This window comes from Triticum dicoccoides, chromosome 4A (assembly GCF_002162155.2).
Source record: "Triticum dicoccoides isolate Atlit2015 ecotype Zavitan chromosome 4A, WEW_v2.0, whole genome shotgun sequence".
In the NCBI taxonomy this organism is placed as follows: domain Eukaryota; kingdom Viridiplantae; phylum Streptophyta; class Magnoliopsida; order Poales; family Poaceae; genus Triticum; species Triticum dicoccoides.
Window position 1 is genome coordinate 302,408,708 of NC_041386.1, and position 27,311 is coordinate 302,436,018.

General features: G+C 46.9%; 1 long non-coding RNA gene and 1 other non-coding gene across 2 annotated transcripts; one reads left to right on the forward strand and one right to left on the reverse strand.

Annotated features, from left to right (window-relative positions):
* Positions 1-7,752: 7,752 nt before the first annotated feature.
* Positions 7,753-13,111, forward strand: LOC119285822. Its single transcript, XR_005139888.1, has 2 exons — positions 7,753-10,411; positions 10,601-13,111. It is a non-coding gene; the product is annotated as an uncharacterized LOC119285822 (long non-coding RNA).
* On the reverse strand, positions 9,612-9,722 carry LOC119290259. Its single transcript, XR_005141834.1, has one exon. It is a non-coding gene; the product is annotated as a small nucleolar RNA R71 (small nucleolar RNA).
* Positions 13,112-27,311: the final 14,200 nt, after the last annotated feature.

The window sequence follows — 27,311 nt, forward strand, 5'->3', positions numbered from 1 at the left end:
CTCTTGTAGTGGTGGAGTGTTGTGACGCCCCGAGACCGACGTTCTGGAAGACTTCCCTATTTTCGTGACCTCGGTGTGTTTTGTTTGTGCGTGCTCTTTGATTTTTTTGCATTGCATCATGTCATCATTTGCATTGCATCATGTCATCATGCCATCTTTATCTCAAACTAACTAAAACTCACTTAAATAAAATGCATAGATCTTTGATCTATTTAAATTGAGGGAACTCACATGGTGATTTCTCTATATAACCTATCCTCTCAATATATTAGGGAGCTATAGTAAATATTCTAACACACTTGCAAAATATCCCGGCGCCTTTACTATCTTAATTCTTGGTCTCCAACCTTTGCCCTAAATTCTTTCTTCACTTTCCGGAGTTCCACCAAAAACCTCAACATTTTTGGACCCCCCCTATCACCTACTTCCTATGCAAAACCATTTAAATTAAATTCAAATGAGTTCGATTCAAACTTCACCCACGTGTTCATTTCCATTTTTCTTGGATCAGGCACATTTTTGCGAGTCTGAGAAAATTTACTTCCTGCCCAAACTCCACTGCTATCCCTCTCGGCATTTCTTCCAAGTTTGGGTTTTATTTGAAATAGTTAAAAAGAGAGAGAGAGAGAGAGAGAGAGTTTGAGACAGAGGAGAGCCTGCCCAACTGGGCCTCCCAATTCCTATGCAGGCCGCAAACCTACAGCTGGGCTGGCCTTTAGGCCCATCCTCCCCACCTACACCTAACCCTAGCCTTGACCGACCTCTCCCTCTCGCTCCCCTGCTCGTTCCCACCACCGCCAGAAGCCATCTCCCTCGACTCCTCCTCTAGCGCCGCCAGAGGCACGCACGCATGCGCACTCCTCTACTTCGACCCGACCTCATCCTTTCCCTCGTTCCCTTGCACCGCCTCCCTCTCATATCGATCTCTTCCTCTCCTCTTGCTCAAACCAACCACCTCGCGGCCCCTGCAAGCTCGCCTGCCCGCACGGCCATGGCATCACCGCCCTCGACCCGGCTCGCCCTCGACGTCCCCTTCACCGGAGCCCTTCCTCCGCCTCTGCTCCGGCCTCCCACGACAGCCACGCCGCACCGTCAAGCGCCTCTCCTCCCGCAGCCGGTCCAGGACCTCCTCGTCTACCCGGCGCCACCGACTCGTCAGCTCCATCGCCAGGGGAGGATCCCCTCGACCCGTCCCCTTCGGCCCCGACTTAGGCGAGCACCGCCCCGTCGACTCTCGTCCGCGCGACGCCTCCCCTCTGTTGCCTCGTTCCTCTGCCCGCGAACGTCCTTTGTTCTCCCGCCTTGCCTCGTGCGACCCGCATGGCCGCCGACCATGGAGGCCACCGTGCTGGCCTGCAGCTTCACGCGCGTTGCCGTGCCTTGCTGCTACTTCGTCCGACCGCGGACGACCTCCGTCGAGCTCGCCCGGCCACCTTCAACATCAGCGTGGCCCTGCCTCCACTAGCAGCCTCCTGCTGCGGGCCGTTTCTATGGGTTCGAGGAGCCCCAAGTCATGTCCGTGGCCTCATTGGCTATTGATGCTACACTGTTGGCTTTCTCGATCGTCTCCCTGGGCTCATCAAATCCTGTACCAGGAGCCCAAGTCGGAAGACTCTGTGGATGTGCATCTCACTTGTGCCATTTTAGATCGTCAAGAACGTTTCGGGATTCGCCAAGTACCATTACGCTCGGAGATCACGGATCCGTGAAGTTCCACTATGGTCGCCATGGATCTAACAAGTTCGCGAGTACGACCACTTCCCATGACGACCTTGTATCGCTACCATCAACGAAAACATGTGCACCGCAAGCTTCAAGTTCAACTACCATCGACCGTGAAGGTTTTGGAGTCATCAAGCACCTCTCCAAACGAACGGGAATGACTACCATCGCCGAGATCGCGAGAACCTCTACCGACGACCTCGGAACGTGTACGACGATCGTTGTCGAAGACCTGTACCTCTACCGCTTCCTGAACATGTACCACGACTTCCGTGAACCGCTACTTCCACGACGGCCATGAACGACTACTTCCCTTGACGAACTCGATACACTTCAAAAATGCACGCCTCGAAGGTATAACCCCGAGACGACCGTCCGAGAACGATTGCTTGTGTTGTATGAGATGCACCCTTTGTCTGCACCATGTCCGTAGTGTCTCTCGCTTCCATGCCATCGACCCGTGGGAACCCGGTAACCGGGATCACCCCACCATCTTTTGCACGCTCCCGTCACATTTCCTTTTGCACCGGTATCTCCATGAGCTACCGGAACCGATATGTTGCCGTGGCATCATTTTCGGATTCGTTGCCGTGGCACCCCTTTCGTTTCCGCCACGATGACAAATGCTTCATAACATGCTCTTATCAACATTTTCATAAAAATTGCATAAAAACTTGCAAATTTCATCCGCATCATGATAACAACATCAAGAAAGTTTAAAATTGTTGTTTGCATTAAATTGCTAAATGCATATGGGGATTTTCCGGAATGGTTGTTGTTATTTCCGGCCTCATTTAAACTTGCCTAAATGTTTAGTTTACTTATGCTTCACCTCTTGCCATGCTTAAGCAACATTTAATTTTGTTGAGTAGTTTAAACGAGAGACAACTAAATAATTGAATGTGGTGTTTCGTCAATATGCAACTCGTTGCATATTGAGCTCCACTTAATTTGTAGTATTGCTTGTTGCACTTTGCCATGACATGCCTATTTAAACCGGACATGAATCATACTTGGTGGTGCATCATGCTATGTGATGGTTGTTTACTATGTTGCTTGCTTCTTTCCGGGTTGCTTCTCTCGTTAGCTTCGGTTTCGTTCCGGAGTTGTGAGGATCCGTTTGACTACGTCCATTTGTCTTCTTCATGGACTCGTTCTTCTTCCTTGCGGGATTTCAGGCAAGATGACCATACCCTCGGAATCACTTCTATCTTTGCTTTGCTAGTTGTTCGTTCTATCGTTGTGTCGCGCTACCTACCACTTGCTTATCATACCTCCCATATTGCCATGTCAAGCCTCCAACCCACCTTCCTAGCAAACCATTGTTTGGTTGTGTTACCACTTTTGCTCAGCCCCTCTTATAGCGTTGCTAGTTGCAGGTGAAGATGAAGTTGGTTCCATGTTGGAACATGGTTATGTTGGAATATCACAATATCTCTTATTTAATTAATGCATCTATATACTTGGTAAAGGGTGGAAGGCTCGGCCTTATGCCTGGTGTTTTGTTCCACTTTTGCCGCCCTAGTTTCTGTCATACCTGTGTTATGTTCCTTTATTTTGCGTTCCTTACGCAATTGGGTGTTATGGGAACCCCTTGATAGTTTGCTTTGAATAAAACACCTCCAGTAAGGCCCAACCTTGGTTTTACATTTGCCTAACAACCTATCAAATTCCCTTGGGTTCTGCAGACCCGAGGGTCATCTTTATTTTAATCCCCCCGGGCCAGTGCTTCTCTAAGTGTTGGTCCAAACTAGAGCCCCTTGCAGCGCCACCTCGGGGAAACTTGAGGGTTGGTTTTAGTTGTACGGATTGCTCATCCGGTGTTGCCCTGAGAATGAGATATGAGAAGCTCCTATCAGGATTGTCGGCACATCGGGCGGCTTTGCTGGTCTTGTGTTACCATTGTCGAAATGTCTTGTAACCGGGATTCCGAGACTGATTGGGTCTTTCCGGGAGAAGGAATATCCTTCTTGACCGTGAGAGCTTGTGATGGGCTAAGTTGGGACACCCCTGCAGGGTATAAACGTTCGAGAGCCATGCCCGCGGTAATGTGGCAGATGGGAATTTGTTAATATCCGGTTGTAGAGAACTCGACACTTAACTTAATTAAAATGCATCAACCGCGTGTGTAGCCGTGATGGTCTCTTTCCAGCGGAGTCCGGGAAGTGAACACGGTTCTTGTGTTATGATTGTGCGTAAGTAGATTCAGGATCACTTCTTGATCACTTCTAGTTCACGACTGTTGCATTGCTTCTCTTCTCGCTCTTATTTGCGTATGACAGCCACCATATATGCTTAGTGCTTGCTGCATCTCCACCTCATTAGCTTATCCTACCCATAAGCTTAAATAGTCTTGATCTCGCGGGTGTGAGATTGTGAGTCCTCATGACTCACAGATACTTCTAGACAGTTGCAGGTGTCGATGATACCAGTGCAGGTGACGCAACCGAGCTCAAGTGGGAGGTCGATGAAGATCTTGATCGTTGTTTTGTGTCTTTTTCGGTTGATCAGTAATGGATCCCACTTGGGACGATCGGGGATCTAGCATTTGGGATTGTCTTCTTTTATTTTGGTTATGTGGTCGGACCTTGTTTGTATTCTGGATGATGTATGTTTAACTATGTTATTTGTGTGAAGTGGCGATTGTAAGCCAACTATTTATCCCTTTTTTATTCAGTACATGGGATTGTGTGAAGATTACCCCTCTTGCGACAAACCTACCATGCAGTTATGCCTCTTAAGTCGTGCCCCGACACGTGGGAGATATAGCCGCATTGTGGGTGTTACACCGACGCCCTTGTCCAAGGCCACAGATCCACTTCGCCCAAACCTTAGTCCACCCTACCGGAGCTGCTTCACAAACACCCTACTCGACGGTTCTAGATCTCCTTACCGGACCCCGACAGCCAGCGCAGCCTCATCACCCTTGACGTTTCTAACCTGATTCCCACCGTCTGGCAAGATTCCAAGCACCCACCACGGCCTAGGTACTTGTCACCTTTAAACCCGTCCAACATCACCTGCCCGATATACTTCAAATATACTAACAGGTCACTGTTACATGTTGTGCAGCTGGCCAAAACTACAAGGACGATGTTTCTTCTAGGTCTAACAGCTTGGCCAACCAAGATCCTGGACTGAGGCATTGCTATGATTTTGTAAGTGCCTCTCTCTCTCTCTCTCTCTCTTATATATTATTGTGTGCCTGCCAGTGTGCTTTGCTAGGATTTTCGACCAGTAATCCCTTTGTGCAGATAATGATTTCTATTATTGGCTGCTAAATTAGATATGTAGATGTCATACATGATACTACCTCGTATCTCCGTTCCTAAATATAAGTCTTTCTAGAGATTCCACTATAGGCTACATACAGAGGAAAATGAGTGAATCTACACTTGAAAATGCATCGATATACATATGTATGTGGTCCATACTGGAATCTCTACAAAGACACATATTTAGCAACAGAGGTAGTACATTACACAAAATCGTAGGTGGCATGTAGGAATTCCAGTGCACTACATTAGGCTCCCTTAGAGTGCCTGCTAGTCCAGCACACAGAGTCATGGCTAGTTCATACTACGCACACAATCGTTAATTGGTGGTTTAAATATGTGCAAGGGATATGGAATGTATTGTCATGTAGATATGTATGAAATTAGCCGTGTCAACTTGTAGATAGGGTTACACAATGAAAAAGTACAAGATGTATGTGGCAATTTCATGGAACATCGCAAGAAAGGAGAGGCAGCAGTGAGCCTATACAGTGTGCTATGGTAGGTCACTCCTCCGGTGCAATCACCGTGACATGTTATTTGTATGTTAGTTCTATTGACCGAGTTTCTTATGGACAATTATTATGAGTTATCCTAAGAAAATAAGCACATGTGAATATAAGCTCCAGGTAATAAACCAACCACTTCTTTTCATTGCCTTCCTTTTCAGCTTATCTTTGGTATGATCAGTGAAAAGTCTAGATTGCATTATATTTTGTCATTTTGCTACCCATATGAAAATTAATTTGACTTGCAAACATCACAAATTGAACCTAGTGCAATAATTAATATGATAGGAAAACAGACCATCACTATTTGTTCAAAATCAAATACAAAGATACCATCTATTTGGCACAATCTACTTTGGTCAATGTCTTCCATAGAGATCCCATTGCCTAATTTAAACGAAGAACACATGACCCACATTTAAATGGAGAACAATTATTTATTGAAATTCGATGGTCCAAGTGGCTGGTTATTACCATATAGCAGCACCACCTGAAAGCTTGATATAGCAGCAACAGCTCATAGCAACTCATCATACAACAGCAACAGTAGTGTGCAATTCATCATATACCAGCAGCAGCTCATAGCAATTCATCATAGAGGAGCAGCTCATCGCAATTCATCATACAGCAGAGGCAGGAGAAGCTCATAGCAATTCATCATATAGCAGGAGCAGGAGCAGCTTATAACAACTCATCATATAGCAGCAGCAACTCATAGCAATTCATCATATAGTAGCAGCATGAGCAGCTCATAGCAATTCATCATATAGCAGCAACAGAAGCAGCTCATAGCAATTCACCATATAGTTGATCAGAATGAAAATTTGCCAAAAAATAAGAGGAGATCCTCACCTTGTTTGATGAGCTCCTCCTTCGGCAGCACCTCAAGGCCACGACCTGGGAGGAGGGGAGGGGGAATAAGGTGCCTTCTGCCGCAGTGTGGCATCAACTGCAGTTGTGCAGCGCCCGCCTGAGTAGTGCATTGGACGGACCATAGTGGAGCAGGTGCTGGAGACCATGAGAATGAGGGGCGACGCTAGAGGGAGGAGCAGCCGGGAGATTTGGCTCTACCTGCCGGCCATGTAGCCTAGCTGGACAGAGCATCATCGAGGACCAGGCCAGATGGGACGAGTGGCGACGGCTCACTGGAGGAACCCTAGCGCTGCAGGCAGGGGATCGAGGTAGAGGGAAAGGGGAGAGGAGATGCAAGCGCGTAGGGCAATGAAGGCTTGCATGTTTGTTTTTACTTGAGGGTTAGGTGTGACGCGGGTGTGAGCAATTGCATTTTGAGTGTAATATAGGCAGACAACATAGTCATTTCACTATTCCCCTTCCCTTCATTTTTATTGAGCTTCTACCTGAAACACCCCCTCCAAAGCAAAATAAGTTAAGCCCAAGCCCATAACTCAAAAATGAATTCTTTACATATTTTATGGCTTATTTCGACAGTAAGCTAGAAAAGGCGGAATAGAACTGACCCTTAACCTGCAATTTAATTGTGCGTGCAATGATGAATCACTCATGCCTACTATAGTGTACATTTAGGCATCATCATACATGGAATAAACTAATACATGTGCATTCCATTGTAGAATATGGAATATGCAATGTTTATGTTAGTTCATACGTTGCACATGATGTTTAAATGCTCCTTAAATTTGGTCAGTCAAGTGATGCTCTTTAAGCCTCCTTCTTTGCTTCTTTTCTTGATATGTAAGATTTGCTCACACATCTGTTCAATTGCTTGTTTACATCAGCCAGCCATACTAGGACTATTTTCTTTGATTACTTCTTGTTCTTGACCTAACACTCTAACATCGCTTGTCAACGATTTAAACACTAAGGGCTGCTGTAGTGGGGGCTTGTCTAACTCATAGGTGACATAAAGGTTTGGCTGTTGATAAGTATATTTCACATATATAATTTTGCTACTCAAATATAGCATCTATCGTGATATATTCGTCCATTCTCACCATGATTGATTAAATATTGCTTGATAACCATAAAAAGGATCATTTACTAGTCTTTGGTTTATTTTGCAGAAATGTGCGCAAAGGCACTATAACCGTCAACATTCTGTCTAGGTGGCTATCGAGAAGAGTGAAGAAAAGAAGAGAAGGAAGAAGAGACTTGTGTGAGATGAAAAGAAGTAACCAGTGGGCTAGCTAAAGAAGTGGGAGGACCTTCTTCTGAAGAAAGAAGAGAAGGAGGAGGGCTAATGTGTAAAGTTTGCAGATCAGGGAGGGGATCAAAATCCCCAGATCGCCTCCATTCCCCATCTGGCCTGGCACATCTCTCTCTCCCTCACCCCTCCTTCTCCAACTCCGGCCGCCGCCACGGCCATGCCGACGTGGTGGTGCGCCTCCGTCACCCATCCATCCACCAGCATACCCACAACCAGCAGCCCCCATCCACCACTCCACTAGCGCCACCATCTCCAGCCACTGCTGCCATCAGCACTAAGCGCCTCTCTCCTCCTTGCTGCCCCGATCTTGCTCCACTTCTCTCTCAACATCCCCTGCTGCTGCTCCTTCTTCCACGCAACCTCCTGCTGCTCCTTCTTCCTATGCGCCCCTGCTGCTCTTCTTGCGCCCAAGCTACTACTCCTTCTTTTCCTTTGTTGCTGCTCTCTCAACCCTCCACGCTGCTGCTGCTCTGAACTCCAACCTCCTATTGTCTCTCTCTCTCTCTCTAAACCCCGTCGCTGCTGCTCCTCCCCTCGTCCCTACTGCTCCTCCTCCTCCGCTCAACTTCTCCAACTTGCTGCTACTGCTTCTCTCTCTCTCTCTGTATCTCTCTCCCTCTGAAATTTCTATAAAATTAAGATGTTTAAGACTTTGTAAGGTTCAGATTTTAAGAGTTCTTGAAACCTGCTCCATGTCTCATGGCTCTGTTGATTAGTACTCTACTGGCATATGTGTATGTTTAGCCCTGTGCATTTGTTTCTTGCCACCTACTGTAATCTGTCCCGTACTAGTAACTTTACTCCAGTTTACTTGATGTTCAGGTTTTAGTCTCTGTACTAGCTATGTACCAGTGACATTTATGCTTGTGATTTTCCAGTGAATGTGTTTAATTTCAGTCCATATGTTAGCTCAAGTACCTGTTCTATATAAATATGTGTGTGTGTGTGTGTGTTTGTCTATTTTATGCCCTGTAATTTTGTTTCTTGCCTCTGTCTTACGCTTGTTAGATAAACATATGTGTTCTAGTATTGTTGTTTTCCTCTGGTCATTTTTGTATGCTTGTGTCAGTGTTTACTTTTTCAAGTAAAACGATAATACCAAAAAGACAGAGAGTACAATCTAAACTTCCCTTTGGTTCTTTTCATTTTTTTACTGACGATTTTCTGGAACAGTCTTAGATTGTTTAGGTTTATTTTCATGCAATGATAATCTGAACCGCGTTACCTAGCATTAGCTGAGTATAGTTGCCGTCGCCTAGTCCCTGTGGAGAACACAACACTCGCAGTTTGGGCGTAAATATTCCGCTGTACTTTCAATTGATCATTTTGGCCCTGTTGCCGGGGACTAGCGTCGAACGATTGTGTGAAGCTATAGACTAGGCTTAGTATAGTTTTTGTTTAAATTTCCAGTCAAATTTATTTCGGTGCTTCTTTTACCTTTTTACTTTTTGTTGCTTCGTCTTATTAGGATACTAACTTTCTGACTAGTGTTTACTGTTTATGAGTGTGCGTAGGAAATCTGAACTAATTGCAGGTTGTTCTATAGTTACACTCGGTTAAGATAGCATTGCTTCGTGATCTTTGGATGCCCAAAAGTCAGTGCTATATCACAGGACCGATTTGGCCAACTATTGAGGCAGAGAACTTCGAGCTAAAACCTAGTCTTATTGCTTTGGTTCAACAACAATAGTTTGGAGGACTTCCTACTGAAGACCCTTATGAGCACTTGCTTCGAGTCATGGAGTATTCAGATACAGTAAAGTATCATGGAGTTCCTCAAGATGTTATCAAGTGCATGTTGTGCACATTCTCTCTCCGAGATGATGCTCGTGCTTGGTATCGATCCTTGCCATCAAGATCATTCGGTTGGAATGAGATATCACGAGCTTTCTTGGATAAATATTTCCCATTACACAAGCAGTCCGCAATTCGAGATGAGATCTTCAATTTCATTCAGCGTGAAGGCGAGAGCTTGTATGATGCTTGGGAGAGATACATAGCCTTATTCAGGAGATGTCCTAATCATGGGATCGATAGATGGTTAGAGCTGCAGATATTCTATAGAGGATTGACTTCGGACACTCGAGCTTACGTCGATATGGCAGCGGTGGAGCTATTACAAACAAGACACTTGATGAAGCTTTTATGCTGATTGAGAACATAACTTTCCACCAACTTCAGTGGTACAATAAGAAGCCCACGTCTGATTCATTGGTTTGCTTGCAACAAATCACTACACCTCAGCCACCAATTCTTACACAGAAGCCTGAACCTCAATCTCAGTGTGACAAGATTGAGCTTGCATGGATTATCTTTGACGATGATGACACCATTCTAGTTGACACACATGCTATAGATCATATGGATACTAGTGTTGGAGATTCAGTTTTGCATTGTGATGATTCTTCCATGGATGAGCCAGAGCTGTAGTTAGTTGCTTTTGATATTGAGGAGTCACCTTTAGTTGATATTGATCATGTGCTGCTAGAGCCAGATATGGAGAAGTTCACCTTCGATGATGTTAGCCGCATTGATTCCTCAGCACTTGAGCCTGAGATGGAGAGCTTCATGGTTAATTATGATGAGGTGGATTCAGATGTCAAGGAGCCAATCTCTACTATTTCACTTGTTGACACGAGTCCGGTGAAAATTTCTACTACCACATCTCACTTGGTATCTTCAATTGAGGTAGTCCTGAAGCCTCTTCCTAACTATTTCAGGTATGATTTCAGCTTTCTCGACAAGATATGCCATATCATGGATACTGCCTATGCACCATGCGATTTATTGATGATATCTATTTATCATATGCTTAATAGATATGCTTATGTGATATGATACTCTATTGATGACTTAGAGGGCATTGTCCCTATCATTTTTATTGGCTTGTTTGCTGAGTGTTCTTTCAGGTTTATGCTTGTGCACCATTCACTGCGGGCTGCCCAAGTTCGAGATGACATCCCATGGGATTCTGGTGGATTCACGGCATGGTGATGAGGAGAAGCAATGAGCACACATGACAAAGAGGGAAGCTGGAGCGTCCATGAGGAAGCAAAGGAGAAGACCTGCAGTTGGTGGGATGATCGAGCGAGTGCTACATCAAAGCCCGGTGAGCTGTTTCATGACCCCAATATTAATATATCATCCATTGATACATGCTGAAATCATTTGATATTTGGGTTGCTTGAGCCATTTCTTAAATGCTGTCCCACTGAATTTTACCTTTGACATATGGTGCTTGATGTGAATATGTGAACTGATTTCTGAATGCCTTGTAAACTAGTGATCTATACAATGATTGCTTTGCTGAAATTAGTGAGAACTATTAGTTTTGAGTGCTCAAATCCCTAGTGCACTAGTAAACTTAATCATTTTCTGCATTTACCTTGATACACCTAGATCACTATGTTTAGATGATGTATTTGTGCCAAGTGTGTTCCCATTCAGAGCAATCACTTTACCACTATGGACTAGCATGCTATGTTCCCTGGATCGGTAGCATGTGAACCAAACATGGTTGAGTGATGATTCTTATTTTTGTTCAAAAAATTTATATCTTATAATGAATAATAAGTCTGACTACCTACAGTAGCATGTCATGTTCCCTGGATCGGTGGCATGTGAAATCGGGTTAGCTTGGGTAGTAATTAATAAGTAAATATGTAATTGTCCAACCGGGTGTACCATGTTCTCTGGATCGGTGGTATGTTCCTTTAGGGAGACAAACAATTTTTTAATAATAATTGGTTGAGCCAGGTGTATACCATGTTCTCGAGATCAGTGGTATGTTCCTTCTGTGAGACTAATAAAATAATATGTGTGTTTCTTTCAAATTCAATAAGTGGTTCAACCACAATGTTATATCTCTGTAAATAAGTGATTTGATCACAAGATTTAATTCTAGTTCATTTTGTTCTTGGGATCATGCTCTCTTTAGGAACCATTTGTCACAGTCAATCACTTAAACTTGTTGATCCTCTTTTATCATTGTAAAAGTTTAAAATGGTCATGCTTACTAGTATCCTACTGCTTTGTAGCACTCTTAACCATTAATTTTTCACTAGCTAAGTCTGAAGCATGCCTTGTTTGGAGATCTATATTACCAGGACATTCTTTACTCAGTTCATTGTTCACATTCTTGCTCTTGTCATATGCCTTTGCTTGAGGACAAGCAAAGATTTAAGTGTGGGGGAATTTGATAAGTATATTTCACATATATAATTTTGGTACTCAAATATAGCATCTATTGTGATATATTCGTCCATTCTCACCATGATTGATTGAATATTGCTTGATAACCATAAAAGAGGATCATTTACTAGTCTTTGGTTTATTTTGCAGAAATGTGCGCAAAGGCACTATAACCGTCAAGATTCCGTCTAGGTGGCTATCAAGAAGAGTGAAGAAAAGAAGAGAAGGAAGAAGAGACTTGTGTGAGATCAAAAGAAGTAACCAGGGAGCTAGCTAAAGAAGTGGGAGGACCTTCTTGTGAAGAAAGAAGAGAAGGAGGAGGGCTAATGTGTAAAGTTTGCAGATCAGGGAGGGGATCAAAATCCCCAGATCGCATCCATTCCCCATCGGGCCTGGCACATCTCTCTCTCTCCCTCACCCCTCCTTCTCCAACTCCGATCGCTGCCATGGCCAGGCCTACGTGGTGGTGCACCTCCGTCACCCATCCATCCACCAGCATACCCACAACCAGCAGCCCCCATCCACCACTGCACTAGCGCCACCATCTCCAGCCACTACCGCCATCAGCACCAAGCGCCTCTCTCCTCCTTGCTGCCCCGATCTTGCTCCTCTTCTCTCTCAACGTCCCCTGCTGCTGCTCCTTCTTCCACGCAACCTCCTGCTGCTCCTTCTTCCTATGCGCCCCTGCTGCTCTTCTTGCGCCCAAGCTACTGCTCCTATTTCTTTTCCTTTGCTGCTGCTCTCTCAACCCTCCATGATGCTGCTGCTCTGAACTCTAACCTTCTGCTATATATATCTCTCTCTCTCTGAACCCCGTCGCTGCTGCTCCTCCCCTCGTCCCTACTACTGCTCCTCCTCCGCTCAACTTCTCCAACTTGCTGCTGCTTCTCTCTCTCTCTCTCTCTCTCTCTGTGTGTGTGTGTGTATCTCTCTCTGAAATTTCTATAAAATTAAGATATTTAAGACTTTGTTAGGTTCAGATTTTAAGAGTTCTTGAAACCTGCTCCATGTCTCATGGCTCTGTTGATTAGTACTCTGCTGGCGTATGTGTATGTTTAGCCTTGTGCATTTGTTTCTTGCCATCTACTGTAATCTGTCCCGTACTAGTAACTTTACTCCAGTTTATTTGATGTTCAGTTTTTAGTCTATGTACTAGCTATGTACCAGTGACATTTATGCTTGTGATTTTCCAGTGAATGTGTTTAATTTCAGTCCATATGTTAGCTCAAGTACCTGTTCTATATAAATATATATATGTGTGTGTTTGTCTATTTTATGTCTTGTAATTTTGTTTCTTGCCTCTGTCTTACGCTTATGAGATAAACATATGTGTTCTAGTATTGTTGTTTTCCTCCGGTCATTTTTGTATGCTTGTGTCAGTGTTTACTTTTCAAGTAAAACGATAATACCAAAAAGACAGAGAGTACAATCTAAACTTCCCTTTGGTTCTTTTCATTTTCTTTACCGATGATTTTCTGGAACAGTCTTAGATTGTTTAGGTTTATTTTCATGCAATGATAATCTGAACCGCGTTACCTAGCTTTAGCCGAGTATAGTTGCCGTCGCCTAGTCCCTATGGAGAACACGACACTCTCAGTTTGGGCGTAAATATCCCATTGTACTTTCAATTGATCAGCTGTACACTAAACTAGGCTCTCCAAGAGTTCCCGGAGATCCAGTTCGAAGGTATGCCTAGTTTTTACATAGTGCACACATAGTAAATGCTCATTTCATTGTGTGCAAGCGCAATAGATGTGGCATGTTTCATTATGTGGTGTTGTTTTGTTATAATCTCATCATTTTGTGTAGTTCATAGACTGGAAAGTATGCATATCTATCTTCCAAGGAGACGAGTAAGTAGTTTGTGTCACCTTGCAGAGGGGGTGCAATGAAGATAAGATTGAGGATTTCTAAGTAAAAGATGTTAGGAAGTAGCCTTGCAAGAGAAGTAGGATCAGCTCTGAGCCTGTTCAACTAGTTAAGGTAAGTCACTATATCCAACTCAACAATTCAATTCCTTGTTTGTTTCAGGCATAGTTAATTTCCTCTTTTTAATTGCTTTATTTGTCCTCAGTTAGTGAGATGCCCAAACAATGATGCCTGATGTTGGGTACTTGTATAACTATTAGTTGACATAATTAAAGCCTTACCATTTAATTACTCTGGCGAAGTGTGCCTAAAGCTTTGAAGTCTATTAACCAACTATTACTGAATGATGCTCACAATCTAGTTTATACTAGGCTAATGATTGCATAGTTTTGCTTGCTGTAGTAGGTTTGAATGAATCCCTCTGTTGTTCATTATGCTCCCTAAGACTTTAATTGAGCTACAAAATGGCCAACAACTTGCTTACTTATACGAAACGTGCTGTTTAAATTTGTAACTTGTCTGTATTTTGGATTTGGCCCCAACATCATGCTCCTCTGGTGAGTTAAGAGAGATTTCTATATGCGGGCTGCACATACTACCATTTTTATAATTTAAAAATATCACCTGCTTATGCTTCATGACGTGTAACATTATTGTTAGTCCTGTTTTGCCATGTACAAAATAGTCTGTCTTGCTCGCTTCACTGTTGTTACTATATTTTTGCCCTAATCATGTGTACTTACAAAAACATTTTAGGATGAAGTGACATCAACACAAAGATCTGCGAGCAGTGTGGCATGGCCGTTACCAAATGCTTATGGATTGTAATTGGAATGTCCTGATGTTCTTGAGCATCAACTAGAGGTGGCAAGAGAACGTGTACATGATTCTCAACATACTGCTACCTCTTGAGCACTGCGTTGGTTTTCCCTTGAAGTCGAAAGGGTGATGCAGCAAAGTAGCATAAGTATTTCCCTTAGTTTTTTAGAACCAAGGTATCAATCCAGTAGGAGGCCACGCACAAGTCCCTCGCACCTACACAAACAAATGAAATCCTCGCAACCAACGCAATAAAGGGGTTGTCAATCCCTTCACGGTCACTTACGGAAGTGAGATCTGATAGATATGATAAGATAATATTTCTGGTATTTTTATGATAAAGATGCAAAGTAAAGAAAGCAAAATAAACGGAAAAGAAAATAGCTTGTTGACGAAAGATTAATATGATGGAAAATAGACTCGGGGGCCATAGGTTTCACTAGTGGCTTCTCTCGAGAGCATAAGTATTACGGTGGGTAAACAAATTACTGTTGAGCAATTGACAGAACTGAGCATAGTTATGAGAATATCTAGGTATGATCGTGTATATAGGCATCACGTCCGAGACAAGTAGACCGACTCCTGCCTGCATCTACTACTATTACTCCACACATTGACCACTATCCAGCGTGCATCTGGAGTATTAAGTTCAAAAGAACAGAGTAACGCTTTAATCAAGATGACATGATGTAGAGGGATAAACTCATGCAATATGATATAAACCCCATCTTGTTATCCTCGATGGCAACAATACAATACGTGCCTTGCTGCCCCTACTGTTACTGGGAAAGGACACTACAAGATTGAACCCAAAGCTAAGCACTTCTCTGATTGCAAGAAAGATCAATCTAGTAGACCAAACCAAACTGCTAATTCAAAGAGACTTGCAAAGATAACCAATCATACATAAAATAATTCAGAGCAGATTCAAATATTGTTCATAGATAAACTTGATCATAAACCCATAATTCATCGGTCTCAACAAACACACCGCAAAGAAGATTACATCGAATAGATCTCCACAGGAGAGGGGGAGAACTTTGTATTGAGATCCAAAAAGAGAGAAGAAGCCATCTAGCTAATAACTATGGACCCGAAGGTGTGAAGTAAACTAATCACAATTCATCGGAGAGCTATGATGTTGATGTAGAAGCCCTCCGTGATCGATGCCCCCTCCGACGGAGCTCCAGAAAAGGCCTCGAGATGGGATCTCGTGGATACAGAAAGATACGGCGGTGAAATTAGGGTTTTGGCTCCGTATGTGGTAGTTTGGGGGTACGTAGGTATATATAGGAGGAAGAAGTACGTCGGTGGAGCAACGTGGGCACCACGAGGGTGGAGGGCGCGCCTGGGGGGTAGGCGCACCCCCTACCTCGTGCCTTCCTGGTTGATGTCTTGACGTAGGTTCCAAGTCCTCTGGATCACGTTCGTTCCGAAAATCACATTCCTGAAGGTTTCATTCCGGTTGGACTCCGCTTTTTCTGCGAAACTCTGAAATAGGCAAAAAAAACAGCAATTCTGGGCTGGGCCTTCGGTTAATAGGTTAGTCCCAAAAATAATATAAAAGTGTATAATAAAGCCCAATAATGTCCAAAACAGGATATAATATAGCATGGAACAATCAAACATTATAGATATGTTGGAGACGTATGAAGCATCCCCAAGCTTAATTCCTGCTCGTCCTCGAGTAGGTAAATGATAAAAACATAATTTTTGATGTGGAATGCTACTTGGCATAATTTCAATGTAATTCTCTTAATTGTGGTATGAATATTCAGATCCGAAAGATTCAAGACAAAAGTTCAATATTGACATAGAAATAATAATACTTCAAGCATACTTACTAAGCAATCATGTCTCTTCAAAATAACATGGCCAAAGAAAGTTATCCCTACAAAATCATATAGTCTGGCTATGCTCCATCTTCACCACACAAAGTATTTAAATCATGCACAACCCCGATGATAAGCCAAGCAATTGTTTTGTACTTTTGGTGTTCTCAAACTTCTTCAATCTTCACGCAATACATGAGCGTGAGCCATGGACATAACACCATATGTGGAATAGAAGGGTGGTTGTGGAGGAGACAAAGAAGGGAGAAGATAGTCTCACATCAACAAGGCATATCAATGGGCTATGGAGATGCCCATTAATAGATATCAATGTGAGTGAGTAGGGATTGCCATGCAACGGATGCACTAGAGCTATAAGTGTATGAAAGCTCAACAAAAGGAACTAAGTGGGTGTGCATCCAACTCGCTTGCGCACGAAGACCTAGGGCATTTTGAGGAAGCCCATCATTGGAATATACAAGCCAAGTTCTATAATGAAAAATTCCCACTAGTATATGAAAGTGATATCATAGGAGACTCCCTATCATGAAGATCATGGTGCTACTTTGAAGCAAAAGTGTGGTCAAAGGATAGGAGCATTGTCCCTTCTCTCTCTTTCTCTCATATTTTTATTTGGGCCTTTTTATGGACTTTTTTTATTTAGTCCGGAGTCTCATCTCGACTTGAGGGGGAATCATAGTCTCCATCATCCTTTCCTCACTTGGGACAATGCTCTAATAATGATGATCATCACACTTTATTTACTTACAACTCAAGAATTAGAACAAAATGTAACTCTATGTGAATGCCTCCGGCGGTGTACCGGGATGTGCAATGTTGCATGAGTGACATGTATGAAATAATTATGAATGGTAGCTTTGCCACAAATATGATGTCAATTACATGATCATGCAAGCAATATGACAATGATTGTCGGTGTCAAAACCGGCAGATCTCGGGTAGGGGGTCCCGAACTGTGCGTCTAGGCCGGATGGTAACAGGAGACAAGGGACAAAATGTTTTACCCAGGTTCGGGCCCTCTTGATGGAGATAAAACCCTACGTCCTGCTTGATTAATATTGATGATATGGGTAGTACAAGAGTGGATCTACCACGAGATCAAGGAGGCTAAACCCTAAAAGCTAGCCTATGGTATGATTGTTGTATTATGAAGTTGTCCTACGGACTAAAACCCTCCGGTTTATATAGACACCGGAGAGGGTTAGGGTTACACAAAGTCGGTTACAATGGTAGGAGATCTTGAATGTCCGCATCGCCAAGCTTGCCTTCCACGCCAAGGAAAGTCCCATCCGGACACGGGACAGAGTCTTCAATCTTGTATCTTCATAGTCCTGGAGTTCGGCTGAAGGTATAGTACGGCTACCCGAACACCCCTAATCCAGGACTCCCTCAGTAGCCCCTGAACCAGGCTTCAATGACGACGAGTCCAGCGCGTAGATTGTCTTCGGCATTGCAAGGCGGGTTCCTCCTCCAAATTCTTCATAAAAGTTTTGTAAACACCAAGAGTAGTGTCCGGCTCTGCAAAATAAGCTTCCACGTATTGCCATAGAGAGAATAATATTAACACAAATCTAATCTGCTGACGTATTCCGCAGTGTGACATCACACTATGGCCAAGCCTTTATTCGAATCGTTTTCACTTCTCCACCTCAGTGTGTTTTGCGAGGCGGTTTCCTTGGCACGTCTTGTCAAAGCAGAGATCATGTCCCCTTTGTTTACGGGCTTCTTGTTAATACGGACGTGGGTAACCCAACCGCGCCACTTATCACGGCGCTTGGGAGGCAAGCGAGTTTTACTAGGCTGGTGGAGACGCATAGTCGCATCCGCCCATATAAGGGGATAAGGATCCACCTTTTTACCTACGCCTTCTTCCTCCTTTGCCTATCCATCTTCTGCGCACCCGAGCTCCAGCGCCCAAGCCTGCACTTCCTACCTCAACCCTCTCCAACAATGTCCGGAGCGGGAGGCAAGTGGATGGTGTCCTCCGTCACGGAGGGCCATGTCAAAAGGTTAAGGAAGGCTGGATACTTGTCCAAAGACATCGCGCACCGGCTTCCCGAGGAGGGGCAGCTTCTCCCCACCCCAAGGCCCCATGAGAGGGTAGTATTTCTTCCCCACTTCCTCCGCGGACTGGGTTTTCCTCTCCACCCATTTGTCCGCGGGCTCATGTTCTACTATGGCCTAGATTTCCACGATCTGGCCCCGAACTTCATCCTCAATATCTCGGCGTTTATCGTCGTGTGCGAGGCTCTCCTATGCATTCGCCCCCATTTCGGCCTCTGGCTCAAGACCTTCAACGTCAAGCCAAAGGTGGTGCACGACAACCAGGCGGAGTGCTGAGGTGCCATGGCGGGCAAAATTGCCAACGTCCTATGGCTCGAGGGATCCTTTGTGGAGACCTTGAAGGGGTGGTAGTCAGGGTGGTTTTACATCACCGAGCCACGCGATCCGAAGTGGATCGCAGCCCCTGAATTCCGATCCGGACCCCCTACGCGGCACGTCCTGGAAGGAGACGAGCTTGTCATGGGGCGACGAAGAAGAGTTGACCGGACTGCAAAAATGCATCCAGTCCCTAGTGAACAAGCAGCTCAAGCTTGTCAACGTAATCCAGGTCATGCTCGTCCGCCGGATCCTTCCGTGTCAAGAACGGGACTTCAATTTGTGGGAGTTCAACCCGGCGCAGCACCGCACTCTGAGCAGGCTCTTCGACACGACGTACGAAGATGTCTGGAGGGGGCTAACCAAAGGCGCCGAGGCTCCCACATCTGCCTCTGAAGACCGCGGATTCAGCTCGCAGCATCCTGCTGGCGAGGTAAGATATTTCCATCCTTTACAGGATGTTAAGTTTTTTCATAGTTTGACTCTATGCGAGATCTAAACTCCCTCGCCTTTGACAGGCTTGGCGGGAGAAGTCCGGACAGATTAACTGTCCGGCTCCCTTGCCCGAAGACCCAGACCCTGCTCTCCTAGAGAAGCTGCTGGTTCTGGCACCTTATGTGGTGCCGGAGAAGAAGCCCAAGAAGAAGAAGGCCACGGGGACTCGAAAGAGTTCCCGGCATATGGTGGTGTCGGACTCGTCGTCCGACGAGTCGGAGACGCACTCCTCCCGTGAAAACGAGGAGGAGGAAGAAGAAACCTCTCCCCCTCTAGCGGGGGGAGGAGAAGAGGAAGGCCGCACCATTAGGGGAAGCCGAGGGGTCCAAGAAGAGGAAAACCCCTCCGCCGGACTACGTCCCCGACACCGACGAGGACGAAGAGGAGTGGCCGGACAGGGCCAAGCGCCCGGCGAGATCGTAAGTGTTCGGATACCAGAGTAACTCGTGATATTCCTTTTGTTGCACAGCTTTCCCTAATGTCGGATATAATCATGCAGTCCGCCCAAGGACGGGCTCGACGAGTCGTCGAGCGGCTCCCTGGATTCATCGGACGTGAATTCAGTTCCGCCCACTGCTTTCCCCTGTGCTGCGGATGACGCCGAAGTGGCGTCACGACAAGCTCCGGGGCGAGAGGAGGTGGTCCAAGAGGGGCCGCGAGGCGACCTCCCGGACTCCAGGAGTGAAGGGGACAAGACCCCCCTGGGCTCCAAGTCCGGCTTTAAGCCAGACACTGCGCCGGAATCATCAACGGTTCCGAACCGCGGTAGGTGAACTCCTACCAAGAGGAGCAAGCCTACTGAGCTGGCGTCCTCTGTCCAACCGGAGGCGCCGGACAATCTGCTGGAGGAGCTTAAGGGCGCCTCCATCGACGAGGAGCACCGTGCCATCATGAGTACGGTGGTCCAGAAGGTTTGGTCCGCCAAAAGCGGACTGACTAAAGCTTGTGCTAGCCTTCTAACAGGCTTCGAGGTAAGTAAAAATATGTAAAAATATTACCGTATAGACAGTAGCCCCTGATGCTCTGTTTGGCGTTCGGAAAGATAAGCCGAATAGAGGATCTATTAAATATCACAGGAGTCTAACTAAAAAGGAGTCAATATACGTATGCAGGCTTCACTGCTGGCCACCGCCGCACTGACTGCGAAGGTGGGTGCCCTCAAGCAGGGCCTCGAGCGGACCAAGCAAGAGCTTGGCCTTGCCAAATGGCAGCTCGAGGAGAAAGAAGGTAAGAGATACCTTATAGAAAAAATGCCTATAGGAAGGCGCAATTGCAAAAAATGACAGGAGTATACTGCTTATTATAGGGGCCACAACTGAGGTGGCGACCCTCAAGCAGGCGCTGTCTGAGGCCGAGAAGAAAGCGGCCACGGAGTGCGTCGAGCGGGAGAAATTTGAGGCACAGGTCGGCAAGGTGCGGCAAGAGCTTCAGGCTCTCATGCAAAAACATGAGAGTTTGGAGCTCGACTCGAAGACGCGAGCGTCCGAGCTTGCTACGGCCCTGAAAACTGCCAAATCTGCCAAGGCCGAAGCCCAGAATGCCCTCCAGGAATTGGATGCGGTGAAAAAGATAGCGGCGGGTAAGGCATTCTATATGCAAAGCAGACATATAAAAGTAAACTACTTGTTACTTACCCGAATCCGGAGCTCTCCAGGGGCATTCGTAGATCTTCCCCATAGTGTATTCGATGCCGCCGCATTCTACCGAGCTGAGGAAGGCAGCTCGATGGAGAAGGTGTTCTGGTCTCAGTACGCTGAGGACGGACACCCTGTGCCCTTGAGCGACCAGCTGAAGCAGCTGGTCGAGCTCCACAAGGCGGTCGAACAGGCCCTGAAGGGCTTCATAGTTCGGCTGTGGCCTGGAGAGGCCCTGCCTGGGAGCTACTTCGGACTGGTGCGGCGGCTGGTGGAGGCTTGTCCAAGGCTCGAGGTCATCAAGCGCTCTGTCTGCATCGAAGGTGCCCGTAGGGCCCTTGCCCGTGCAAAGGTGCACTGGGGTAAGCTGGACGGTGAGAAGCTTGTGAAGGACGGGCCGCCGCAAGCCCCAGAACTATTACAAGGATGTTCTTGCTGGTGCCCGCCTTGTGGCGGATGAATGTACCAAGGATGTAATTTTTGAATGAACTCGCTCGTGTTATCCTGTGCGCTAAAAACTTGTTCATATGCGTTAAGCAATGCTTGAATTTAAAATATTACTTTCTATGCGTCCGTTTATCAAAAAATTGAGAGATGGCCAGTCGTCGGCTTCTACCCCCATGCCACTAGTGCTGGGGTGTTCGGGATAAACCTGAGCGCTCTTTTTCCCATGATTGGGTCCGTTGAGGGAGGCGGTCAGCACAACGAACAAGGCAATCAGACTATAATGCTTGAACACTCTCACTTAGCCATAGAACTCTATAATTTTAAATTTCGGCGAAGCCCCTAGTATTCGGAAGACCGAGTTCGGGGCGCTATCCACGCCTTGGCCGGACAAAGCTGGTTCCTCGCTCGAAGCGACATCAGCCTTTAAGGACTCGAAAAACCTCTCGAACAGCGACCGGTCTCTCGCCTCATCATGACAGTCAGTTTTAGCTTTCTCCACTGAGGTGCTCGGCCCAGCTCAACTGGGGCACAATCGCAGTGGTTCTCCTAGTGCTACCTTAGCCGATATAGCGGAACGTAAGGCACAAAAACATAGGAGCCAGGCAAACCCAACTATTGACCCAAATCATGATTCGGAGCCGATGCATATAGTGCTATAAGTTCGGGGTGCCGCACTTGTGAAAGTGGACGGACTTCTCACACCATATTGATGGGTACTGAAGCCCCTGGCGTATTTTGCCGTACCACAGTGTACGGATGCAGCATGTTATTAATAAACATATATATAAAAAGAGGGTAATGCAAAAAATAGACAAAAAGCTATGCATTGTTTATAGAAAGGCTGCTATGAAAGTGGAACGATACAAATAGTGCAATAAGCAAAATAAATTGGACTATTTAACATGTCCTGGCCAGGGGCAGGCCGCGGAATTGTATTAAAAAACAGGTATACTGCTCGCAATAGAGACCACCTGGGAGTTCCATGATGCGGCGTGGCTTGTCTGCTTCCCTGGATCTTGCATCATTTGTGCGGCAGTTGAATTGCCGAACGGGTCATCCGAAGTATGGAGTCCTGAGAGTAAGAGAAAAAAAGAAGGAATCCGGCAGCCCCTGGTGCGGTTTAAGCCGTATTTTGGGCGTGCCATGATAGTGCCCCTTCCCCTGTGCCCATCGTATTTCAAGAGCGTAGTTATGTACGCGATGCGCTGGTTTCACTATATCGCGAGGGCTAGGGTTGGGGCCGCATTGCTACGCTAGTTCGAAACGTGCCAGGCGGTCTTGTTGTAGGGTACTCCGGGCGCGCTTGACAGTGTCCGGCTCTTTGAAGGCTGAACTGGAGAACTGCCTAGAGAGGCTGCTTTCTACTTCTGCTGTGAGCGCTGCCCTGTGGTCCTCCGTTCGGAGGGAGCTTTCAGTGTTCCCATTGACCGTGATTACTCCTCTAGGGCCTAGCATCTTGAGCTTGAGGTATGCATAGTGCGGTACCGCGTTGAATTTTGCGAATGCGGTTCGCCCGAGCAGTGCGTGATAGCCACTACGGAACGGGACTATGTCGAAGATTAACTCCTCGCTTCGGAAGTTATCCAGAGATCCGAAGACCACTTCCAGTGTAACTGAGCCTATACAGTTGGCTTCTACACCTGGTATGACACCTTTAAAGGTCGTTTTGGTGGGCTTGATCCTCGAGGGATCTATGCCCATCTTTCGCACTGTATCCTGGTAAAGCAGGTTCAGGCTGCTGCTGCCGTCCATGAGGACTCTTGTGAGATGAAATGCGTCAATGATTGGGTCTAGAACCAGTGCGGCGAAGCCGCCGTTACGGATGCTAGTGGGGTGGTCCCTTCGATCGAAGGTGATCGGGTAGGAGGACCATGGGTTGAACTTTGGGGCGACCGGCTCCATCGCATATACGTCCCATAACGCACGCTTCCGCTCCCTCTTGGGGATGTGGGTTGCGTATATCATGTTCACCGTCCGCACTTGTGGGGGGAATCCCTTCTGTCCACTGTTGTTCGGCGGCCTGGGCTCCTCCTCGTTGTCGCTATGCAGCCCCTTGTCTTTGTTTTCGGCTCTTAACTTGCCTGCCTGCTTGAACACCCAACAATCCCTATTGGTGTGATTGGCTGGCTTTTCGGGGGTGCCATGTATCTGGCATAAGCGGTCGAGTATTCGGTCCAAACTGGACGGGCCGTGAGTTTTTCTTTTGAATGGCTGTTTCCGTTGACCAGATTTGTAGCCTCGGGATCCGGCATTAACTGCCGTATCCTCGTTGCTGTCGCTGTTAACGCGGTGCTTTTGTTTGTTCCGACGCGACCTGTCAATTTTGTCCTTGGTATTCGAATTACCAGTGTTCTTGGTTAAGTTGTTACTGCGAGCTAGCCAGCTGTCTTCTCCCGCGCAAAAGCGGGTCATGAGTGTCGTGAGGGCTGTCATAGATTTCGGCTTTTCCTGTCCCAGGTGCCGGGCCAGCCACTCATCACGGATATTATGCTTGAAGGCCACTAAGTCCTCTGCGTCCGGACAGTCGACTATCTGGTTTTTCTTTGTTAGGAACCGTGTCCAGAATTGCCTGGCCGATTCTTCTGGCTGCTGAATTATGTGGCTTAGGTCATCGGCGTTCGGTGGTCGCACATAAGTGCCCTGGAAGTTGTCAAGGAATGCGGCTTCCAGGTCCTCCCAAGAACCTATTGAGTTTGCTGGCAAGCTATTAAGCCAATGCCGGGCCGGTCCCTTAAGTTTGAGTGGGAGGTATTTGATGGTGTGTAGATCATCGCCACGGGCCATGTGGATATGAAGGAGATAATCCTCGATCCATACCGCAGGATCTGTTGTGCCATCGTACGATTCAATGTTTACGGGTTTGAAGCCCTCAGGGATTTTATGATCCATTACTTCATCTGTGAAGCATAGTGGGTGTGCGGCGCCTCTGTATTGGGCTATATCACGATGCAGCTCGAAGGAGCTTTGTCTGTCGAGTTCGGCCCGGCCGGATTCATTGTGTCCGGAGTGACGATCACCGTCACGTGCCGTGGGGCGCCTGCATGATCCGTAGATCGATCTTGTTTGCCTTGCCTTGTCCTCCAGGATGTCGCGCAGGCCGGGCGCATTTTCCCATGCCTTAGTATGCTTGATGCGGTGCCGGGGCATGGCTTGAGTGGAGGGCCAAGAGGCCTCTCTGTCGCGGCCACGAGGTGGCCGGTCGGCCATGTCATGCGCTGGTGATGTAGGTGCTTCCTCCTCTAGTCGGGGTAGCAGCCTGCGCTTTGGGTAACTCTTGGAGGGGCGTTCGAGTTCATACTCTTCGGCCGCAAGGACTTCAGTCCATCTGTCAGCTAGCAAATCCTGATCAGCTCTAAGCTGTTGCCGCTTTTTCTTGAGGCTGCTTGCCGTGGCCATGAGCCTGCGTTTAAAACGCTCTTGTTCGGCAAGATCCTCTGGCACGACGAACTCGTCGTCGTCGAGGCTTGCCTCATCTTCGGAGGGAGGCGTATAATTATCGTCCTCAACCTCTTGGTCCGCCGCCCTCTCGTGAGGGCTGGCTTCTCTGTCCTCCTGTGCCGAATTTTGCTGGAGGGGGCGTTCTTCGGCGCTATCCGGTATCTCCCGTGCCGGAATCACCGTTTTTGCTTTGGCGGGATTTAGAGCGGCGCCGCTGACGTCGGCGCTTGGGCTGTTTCTTAGAGGTATCTGTCACACCCTAGTTAGCCATGCATTAGAGTGTTGCATCATGTTTACTCTTTCATCAGAAACCTGAAATGGGGATGACAGAACCCCCAGTCCCCTCTGAAACCAACTAGGGTTTACTAAAAACTTTTTCAATGAACCTGAAATGCCCTTCTAAAATGCCCATCATTTTTGTCTTGGTTCAGAACCTCTGCCAAAAGTGGTGCACATTTTCCTAGGCCATCTTAGGGTTTTTGAATTAAATCATAAATATTTGAATTTGGGCATTTAGAATTATATAAAATATTTAAATGCTCAAATATCTCCAAACTAAAATGTTTCATGTTGGAAATAATCCAACTATGGACCAGGAGTAGTTTGGTGATTTTAGGAGTAGCCTAAGTATTTTATTTAATTCAACAAAGTTGCAGAAGTATTAAAAAAATAGAAAACAGAAGAAATGGAAAAAACTTACCTGGCGCCTGCTCCCGGCCCACCTGCCGGCCCAGCCCAGCGCCGCTCCAGCGAGCTGCTTGCCGGCCAGGCAGGCAGGCAGGTGCCCGACGGCGACCGCAGCGCGCGCCACGCACCTGCTCGCTGCCTCGCCGCTCCCCTCGCCCGGTGACGTCGTGGACCGGCCTCTCTCGCTCCCCCGAACCCCCCAGACACCCCCTCTCCTCTCCAGCTCCTCCCCCTCGCGCTCCCCCGCCATGACCGACGCCACCATCGCCGTGCCTTCGTCGTAGCCGTGCTCCCCGCCGCCCGTGCGTCCTCTCATCGTGTCCAGGAGCTCCGCCGCTGTCCACTCCATCGAGCAAGCCGAGCCCCGAGCGCTCGCAACGCCCGAGTCCACCGCAACGACCTCGCCCGAACCGCCGTCGCCGGAGATCCCCTTCAACGCCGTCGTCGCTCCGGTCCATCTCCGGCCACACCAAGGGCTTCGTCGCACTCATTGTGAGCTTAGCCATCTTCCCCTCCCTTCCGTTCTTGCTCCCGAGCCGTGTAGCGACCTCCCGGAGCTCAACCGCACCCACCGCCGTGGAGCTCGTTGCCGACGTGCTCCCGGTCACCCTCCGACCACTCCACGGTGTCCATCATGCTCACCGTGTCACTTAGCACCTAGCTAGCCACTCCCCGAGCCTCACCGACCCCTCTAGCATCAAGTTCGTCTTCGGCCGAACCCCGGTGGCCGCCAAAGTCGTCGCCGGCGCCAACTCCGGCCACCCCGACCCCAACGGACTCCACCAAGAGCTGCGGCTCGTCCTCAGCTCCACTCCGGTGGTCTCCGCGACCCATTTGGTGGCCGAAACGGCCAAAACCACTTCCGCCGCCGCGTCGGGCTCGCCGGCGGCTAAACGCCGGTGCAGCCGACCCGGGTTTGACCACGGGTGGGCCCTGGTTGACTCCCCTGAGTCAATGACAGGTGGGGCCCAGCCCTGTTAATTAAACAGGTTTAGTTTTATTTAAACTTTAATTAAACTAATCACACTGACACGCGGGACCCACTGTCAGGTTTGACCCGGACGTGTTCCGTTGACCTGCTGATGTCACACTGACGTCAGGCTGACGCAATAATTGATTTTCTGGAATTAATCTAATATAGGAAATTCCAGAATATAGTTTAAACTTTAAAAATTCATAACTTTTATTCTGTAACTCCAAATCAGACAAATTATATATGAAAAATGATCAGAAAAATCCAATCTATCCATCTGTACTATTTTCATGCATGATTAAACAAGTTAACCTGATGTTTAATGCAGAACAAGGAAAAGCACTTTAAAAGGCCATGTTTGAGTTTGAAATTTGAATCTTTGATTCAAATTGGTTCCAAACCCTTCTGGTCTTAGCTGCATTAGCCCAACACACTCATATTGCTATGTTTCATGCATACATCATATTGTTGCACATTGTTTGGTGATGGTTGTGTATCGGTGTTCTTTGCGGCAGGATCTGCCTCCGAGGAGTATCGTGATTACCCTAACGAAGAACCGTATCAGTGCATCGAACCATCAGGCAAGCAACCAACCATTTGATCATATCGATACAATCCCATGTTCTCGCTCCTGCTCTCTTTTACTGTATTAAGACAACGCGTTTCAAACTGCTGTGTGCTACGGTAGTTGAACCCACTTCCTCTGCATGACCTGTCATTGCCACATTAACTAGATGAAACCCACTAGCATGTGTAGGAGTTGATTGAGCCATATGTATGTGTTGTTCCTACCTTGCTATGCCTGCTATGCTTAGAGTCGTGTCAGGTCTGGTTC